We start from the raw sequence: 7,534 nt of genomic DNA on the forward strand, positions 1-7,534 counted from the left end.
CCTTTGTTTTGAGTCCGCATGATCCAGGAACGATGGTAATAAGGGATGTAAACAGTATACCCTTTTAAGGTATACCGCTTTTTTAAGGCATACCTAAGCCATCTTTATTAAGATGGCTTAATTTTTCTAATACATACGTCACAAATGTCATCTGTGTTTCTGAAAATGTGCATCTCAAGCAATTTTCTTTTTTTGTTAAACAACTACATACAACACAATGTTTATATACATGTTACTGAGACAACTTAATACAAATTGTCCATTTTCTTTTTTTTACATTACTTAAGATTGCCATTTTCATAATTCACACTTATTAATTTCTGTGTGATCTTTATAAATATCTCGTAACATTATGAATCAATGCCATATAAATCATGGTTCATCTCTGACTGTTTGTAAAAATTATAAAAATTGTAAGTCGTGCTACGTTGCACAGAATCCAGAGAACTGTAATACGTATCTAAGATGAGTACACTGTTCCCTGTGTATTGCAGCTTGTTGCTGGGGCTGCGTTTAAAGGAAAATCTGAAACCTGTAACGCGTGCTGCGTTTTACAAAACCCCGGAAACTATAATCGTTCAAAGAAGACATTGTCGCACCGCAGGAAGCTTTAAGAACCACTGGAGGGAACCGACCTTTTCTCTTGTGTCCGCACTGCGTCATCCAGGAAATGATGGTAATTCCTAAAAGACCGTCCTTCAGGGATATTTAAACACCAGAAGAGAAACATGCCGACGTAAGCGCACATTTATTGGTCCAGACATCCACGGTGTTTGTTGTAACTTTTGTAACTTGTGCTCTGTTTCACGGAACCCGGAAAACTGTAATACCTACTTAAAACAAATAAACTGAACTCCGTGTATTGCTGCTATATTTATTATTATAATAACAATAATAATTAATATTTTCATCGCCTCTTGATTTTTATGTGAGCTGCTGTTACACTGCAACTTCCCTCCAGGGATCCTGCATTATCTATCTATTTAATCTTCGCATCTAACTGTTATACTACTTTCAGCACAGTTTTCTGTCTAATCTTCTCCGTATTTTGTTGTTGCTGCAGCAGCTCGACGCTTCATTCAGCTGAACGGGAGCTTTTATTAGATTCTGTTCTTGTAGTTTGTAAAACCCCCTCCATGGAACGCTTTTTCCAAAAGCATTCCCAGTTCCTAAAGCGTTGTTTTCCGCGTGGGACAGCTCCTGCAAAGGGATTCATTTCTCCGCAGGCAGCAAAACTTGGCATAACACCTGTCGACAACGCGCATCTGCTACGGTGAGCGCTTTGACATACAAGGAAGAACGTTTCCAAAATGGAACGTGTGATTTGACCCGGGTTCAGGTTGATTTGTCTTCTGATCCGGATTTGAAGTCTGGACTGTTGAGTAGTTTGAAGGATTGAACGTAGGAAACGAGAGAAAGTTTAGAAACAACACACACACACACACACACACACACACACACACACACTACATTGATCAGACGCTTTTGTCCAAAGCGACTTACAATTGTTCAAACACTGACGGACGCAGCCATCAGGAGCAATTAGGGGTTAAGTGTCTTGCTCAAGGACACTACAGCATGCTAGCAGGAGGAGCCTGGGATCCAACCAGCAACCTTTAGATCACTAGACCACCAGCTCTACCTCCTGAACTACCATCCCCGTTATACACACACACACAGACACACACACACACACACACAGGACCTCATCGATCCTTTAAAGACATTGTGGAATGTGTTGTGAAGAGGGCACGACGCTAACAGATCCTGTTTTTTTTCGGGATCCCTCCTGAATGTCAGAGGATTAAGAAACTCGAGGCAGATAAAACGTCTGCGTCGCTCTAATGCCGACCACAGACTAAACAACAAGTCTCCTCTGATCAGATACGTCCCACACAGACGCTCCTTTATTCAGGAAAACTCAAAAATTCCACGGCTACAAACCAGAGAAACGCTGCAAAAAAAACACATTTCATGAAAAGAATGAGGAATATTTGAGTTTAGATTCAAATATCTTGGGTGAAGCAGCATTATCTGCCAAATTCTACTTGATAAGTTTTCTTGAACAAAAATCTTGAGATGGAAATTATTAATTATATATAATTAATATTTTTATTTTTTTACCCAAAACATTTTTTGGATTATTGGGAGTCACTCCGGGTAAATCTTTTTAATTGAGAGAACTGAACTGCGATACATAGTACAATGAGGCAATCATGATCGGAGAAGGTCGTGGTCACGAATTGCCCCATTGTACTTTGTAACAGTGAGAGAACAGAGTCCTTTAATAATAATAATATTCATAGCAGTTCTTCAAAAATAACAATAATAAAAATAACTTTTTTATTTTGGATTTCTCAAAACAGTGTTACAAAGTGTGTCACAGGGAACATCAAATAGGAATGGAGAGCAGTAAAATTGTGAACAAAGCTAAATATGTCATATTTAATATTCCTCCTCTTTGTGCTGCGCACGTTAGTGGTGGCCACAGTGGATCATCTGCCTCCAACACCTTGCATTATGCGCATCTTCCTCCCTGACACCACCCGCCTGTATGTCCTCCCTCAGCACCTCCATCAAGCTTCTCTTTGGCTTCCTCTTTTCCTTTTGCCTGGCAGCTCCACCCTCAGCCTCCTCCTCCCAACGTAACTCTCATCTCTCCTCCACACGTGTCCAAACCATCTAAATCTGGCCTCTCTCACTTTTCCACCAAACTGTCCAACCTGAGCTGTCCCTCTAATGTCCTCATTCTTAATCCTGTCCATCCTTGTCCCTCCCACTGAAAACCTCCACATCCTCAACTCTGCCACCTCCACTTCATCCACCTCTCTCTTAGTCAGTGCCACTGCCTCTAAGCCGTACAACATGGCTGCTCTCACTACCGTCCTGTACACCTTCCCCTTCACTCTGGCTGGAACCCTCCTGTCACAGATCACTCCGGACACTCTTCTCCACCCTCTCCACCCTGCCTGTACTCTCTTCTCCACCTCTCTCCCGCACTTTCCGCTGCTTTGGATGGTCGACCCCAAGTACTTTAACTCATCCGCCTTCTCCACCTCCCCTCCTTGCATTCTCAGCTTTTCTCCGCCCTCCCTCCCATTCAGGCACATGTATTGTGTCTTACTCCTGCTGACTTTCATTGCTCTTCTCTCTAATGCTGCCTCCACCAGGCTCTCCTCCACCTGCTCCCTGCTCAGATCGCTACAGATCACAATGTCATCCGTGAACATCATAGTCCACAGAGACTCCTGCCTGATCTCATCTGTTAACCTGTCCATCACCACTGCAACAAGAAAGGGCTCAGAGCTGATCCTTGATGCAATCCCACCTCCACTTTGATGCCTTGGTCACGCCTACTGCACACCTTACTACAGTCTGACTGCCTCATACATATCCTGTACCACTCTTACCTACTTCTCTGCCACCCCCGACTTCCTCATGCAATACCACACTTCCTCTCTCGGCACCCTATAATACGCTTTCTCTAAATCCACAAAGACGCAGTGCAACTCCCTCTGGCCTTCCCTGTACTTTTCCATCAGTGTTCTTAAAGCAAACATGGCATCTGTAGTACTTTTTCCTGGCATGAAACCATACTGCTGCTCGCTGATCCCCACCTCTCCTCTTAACCGAGCCTCCACTAGCCTTTACCATAGCTTCATGCTGTGGCTGATCAACTTTATTCCCCTGTAGTTACTACAGCTCTGTACGTCTCCCTTATTCTTGAAGATGGTACCAGTACACTTCTTCTCCACTCCTCCGGCATCCTCTCCCTTTCCAGGATGGTGTTAAACAGTCTCGTTAGGAACGCCACTGCCATCTCACCTAAACATTTCCATGCTTCCCCAGGTATGTCATCTGGGTCAACTGCCTTTCCACTCTTCATCTTCTTTAATGCTGTTCTCACCTCATCCTTGCTAATTTGCTGCACTTCTTGATCCACTATCCCCACATCATCTACTCTTCTCTCCTTCTCATTTTCTTCATTCATCAACTCCTCAAAGGACTCCTCCCACCTTCTCAACACACTCTCCTCACTAGTCAGCACATTCCCATCATTATCCTTCATCACCCTTAACCTGCTGTACATCCTTCCCAGCTTGGTCCCTTTGTCTTGCCAATCGGTACAAGTCCTTTTCTCCTTCCTTCCTGTCCAACCTCTCATACAACTCGTCCTTTGTCTTTGCCACTTCTCTCTTCGCCTTGCGCCACATCAGCTTGTACTCCTGTCTACTTTCTTCATCTCTCTGACTATCCCATTTCTTCTTCGCCATCCTCTTCTGCTCTATGCTCTCCTGTACTTCCTCTATAATATATCTCTATCTCTATCTCTATCTCTATCTCTATCTCTATCTCTATCTCTATCTCTATCTCTAATATATCTCTATAATATATTCATGAATACAGGGTATAGATTTAAGATATAGGAGGATATATGATATAGTTATTTAATGATATTAGGCCTTTAATAGACTTTAGAAAAGGCCTTTAATAAACTTATTAGGGGATCCAGCCCACATTATTTGAAACAGAAGAACGGCAGAAGTTACAAACACGGTTCCGTCTTGTCTGAACCAGATTGTCACAAACACCTGGTGGTTGTAGTTTTGTCCAAACGATCCACATACAGAGCAGAAATTTATAAACAACCGAAGAACTTTGACCCCAAATATTCAGCTGGTCAGGCTTGATTGACACGCCACTATCCATAAACAAATTGAACGAGATAAGATTAACAGTAAGACGCTTTATGACGTCATCATACAATTTACTCTAAATGTGCAGGTTCTGACTCAGAATGTCCAGTTGGATGGTGTAGACGCTGTCACCCTGTAGTGATTCTACATTACCAAACAATCAATTTACATGTATATTTATGTACCTTCCTACCTGGTAGATGTCAGTAGATCTGTTTTATATATTATCTCTGTGGACCTCATCACTTTTCCGGATTAATGAAAAATAAAAAATAAAGTAATTCACAAAAACTTGCGACCACTTTGAGTTGAATCCACTGAAATGTGTGACTGAGTGATGCGTTCAACATCCAGCGAGGTGTCTGAAAAATAGAAGCTGCATAATCATAATAACTAACAGAAATACCACAACATTTTTCATATTTCATGGAAATGTAGCTTATTGAAAATGTAATCCAAAGAAAATGTCAACAATTCAATTACATAAATTCCACTGCTTTTGTAAATCTACATCAATAGGTCATAATTGACGTACAGGAGACACAACGTCACCTACCCTCACTGATACTCAAGACGTAAATACATACAACAAAGTAAGTTAAAACAAAGAAAATATTTAGTTTAAAGTAAAAAGGAGCACATTTTTTAACTGGGATAAACATTTTCCTACACGTTAACTTAACAAACTGTAATGAAAAGGCAGAACATGTTTTTGGTATTGACAAATTCTCCCATAATCAATTGTATATTATTAAATACATTATTAACAGAAAAAAATACAATACAGTAGTAATTACAGCTAACATGTATTTATATATTTCTAAAATGAAATGTATTTATTTTAATTGTTATGAAAAGTAATTACAAAAGTTGTTTTTGCTATTGTTGCAGATGTCAAAAAATAGCCGGAAATCCAAGACATTAAAGAAACCATTGTCCAAAAATCCAGTTGTCAAGGTCAGTCACAATATGAAAGCAATGAAGGAAAATACTGTGAAAAAAACATAAGTGGAAAAACTTTCAATGTAAATGTTGATTCCCCATGCGTATCGGTGTTAAGAGGCTCATGTTTACCAGGATGATTTAAAATTTGGAGATTCCATTAATAAACAGTATGCAGCCATGAGTTTATCAGCAGTTCTTAAAAACAAGATCCTAAATGTTTGCATATGGATACAAAATGACCTAGACCTAATTCCTTCTTTAGAGCATTATCATTTTCAATAAGTGAAAACGAAAGATATAACAGGACAATCACAGGACAGCACACTATCATAAGTCAATTAAGACAGTGAAACACATGAATGAAAACTGCAATTTGTACAATAGCTATTTAAGACATGACTGGTTATCTGTAATTTATTTACAATTATCACAAATTAAATACGTTGGAAGTTGGGTTACCGAAGGATACAAGCAGCAACAAATGTACTAGGTTTACATATATTCACATATTGAAGAAGAAGAAGAAGAATCTTTATTTGTCACATGACCGCACATGCTTTTTGGGTGGTGGCCAGTGAAATGGTTCCTCTGCTTTTGACCCATCCTGGCTCGTCCTTCCTCCGGGGCCACAGCCAGGAGCAGTGGGCAGCATACGTGGACGCGCCAAGGGACCAGGTGATAAGTGTCCATCGCTGGTCAGACCATGATGTGTGCATGTTTTGGGTGGGGGTCCTTACTGACGTGAGGTGGAGGAAACCCAATGCGAGCACGGGGAGAACATGCAAACTCCACACAGAAAGGCTCCTATTTGGGAGATAACCCACCGCAGCACGGTGCCAACAGCGCCCCAGGCGGGAATCAAACCCAGGACCTTCTTGCTGGGTCATAACAGATGGTTGAAGTATTGCACATCAAAGCCACAATTTGAAATGGGAACAGGAATTTACATGAAACATACCAATGAATGTCATTATGAAGTTGTTTCACAAGTAAAATGTCGCGATACAGAAGACTGTGCTCGTAAACTGTGATGCATTTCACAGAAACCCAAAAACTGTAACACATACCTTAAACTAATAAACGGGACCCTGTGATACTGCCGTCAGCAATTTTTATTATTATTTTAATTATAATTATAATAATAATAATTATTATTTGCAATATCATTATTATTTTTTTATTATGATTTTTATTCTGTTATTATTATAATCATTATTTATTATTATAATTATTATAATTATTATCATTTTTAGTGTTATTATTATTTAATTATGTAATTATTTATTATTTTGTGTAATGTGGTTTCAGCACAAAAGTTTTTTTTCTCCTTTTCTCTTTCTGGACATCGCAGATCTCTCCCTCCCTCCCTCCCTCCCTCTCTCACAAGCTCTCTTTCTTTCCCTCCCACCCCCCCTCTCTCCTTGCATGCTCTAGTTCATCAGAAACAGGTGACTGTGTATGTAATTATATTGTATTCTTGAAATGTATTAAATCAATTGCTTGTCTCTCTCTCTCTCTCTCTCTCTTTCACTTGAATTCAATTCAATTCAGCTTTATTTGATGACAGCTATTACAACAGTTTTGCCAAAGCTAGGTGGCAGGTAGCACTCAACAACAACAACAACAACAACATTAGATACAATAACACAACAACGACAACAACACTGTTTACAATAACAACAGATGAACCTCATATTAATAACAGCAATAGCATGAAAAATTACAATTAAAGTAAAGTAAAAAGTAAATAAATATAAAGTAACAGTATGTACAGGGCAGGTTACAGCTCATCTTATGACACTGTAAGAGGAAGCGCCCAGTGACGGGGGCTGTGTGTCCCTCCCCGAGGAGCACGGCCATCTTTACTCATCAGACAGTGCGGCGAACGATGC

The sequence above is a fragment of the Zeus faber genome, assembly GCF_960531495.2.
Source record: "Zeus faber genome assembly, chromosome: 13".
Taxonomy (NCBI): domain Eukaryota; kingdom Metazoa; phylum Chordata; class Actinopteri; order Zeiformes; family Zeidae; genus Zeus; species Zeus faber.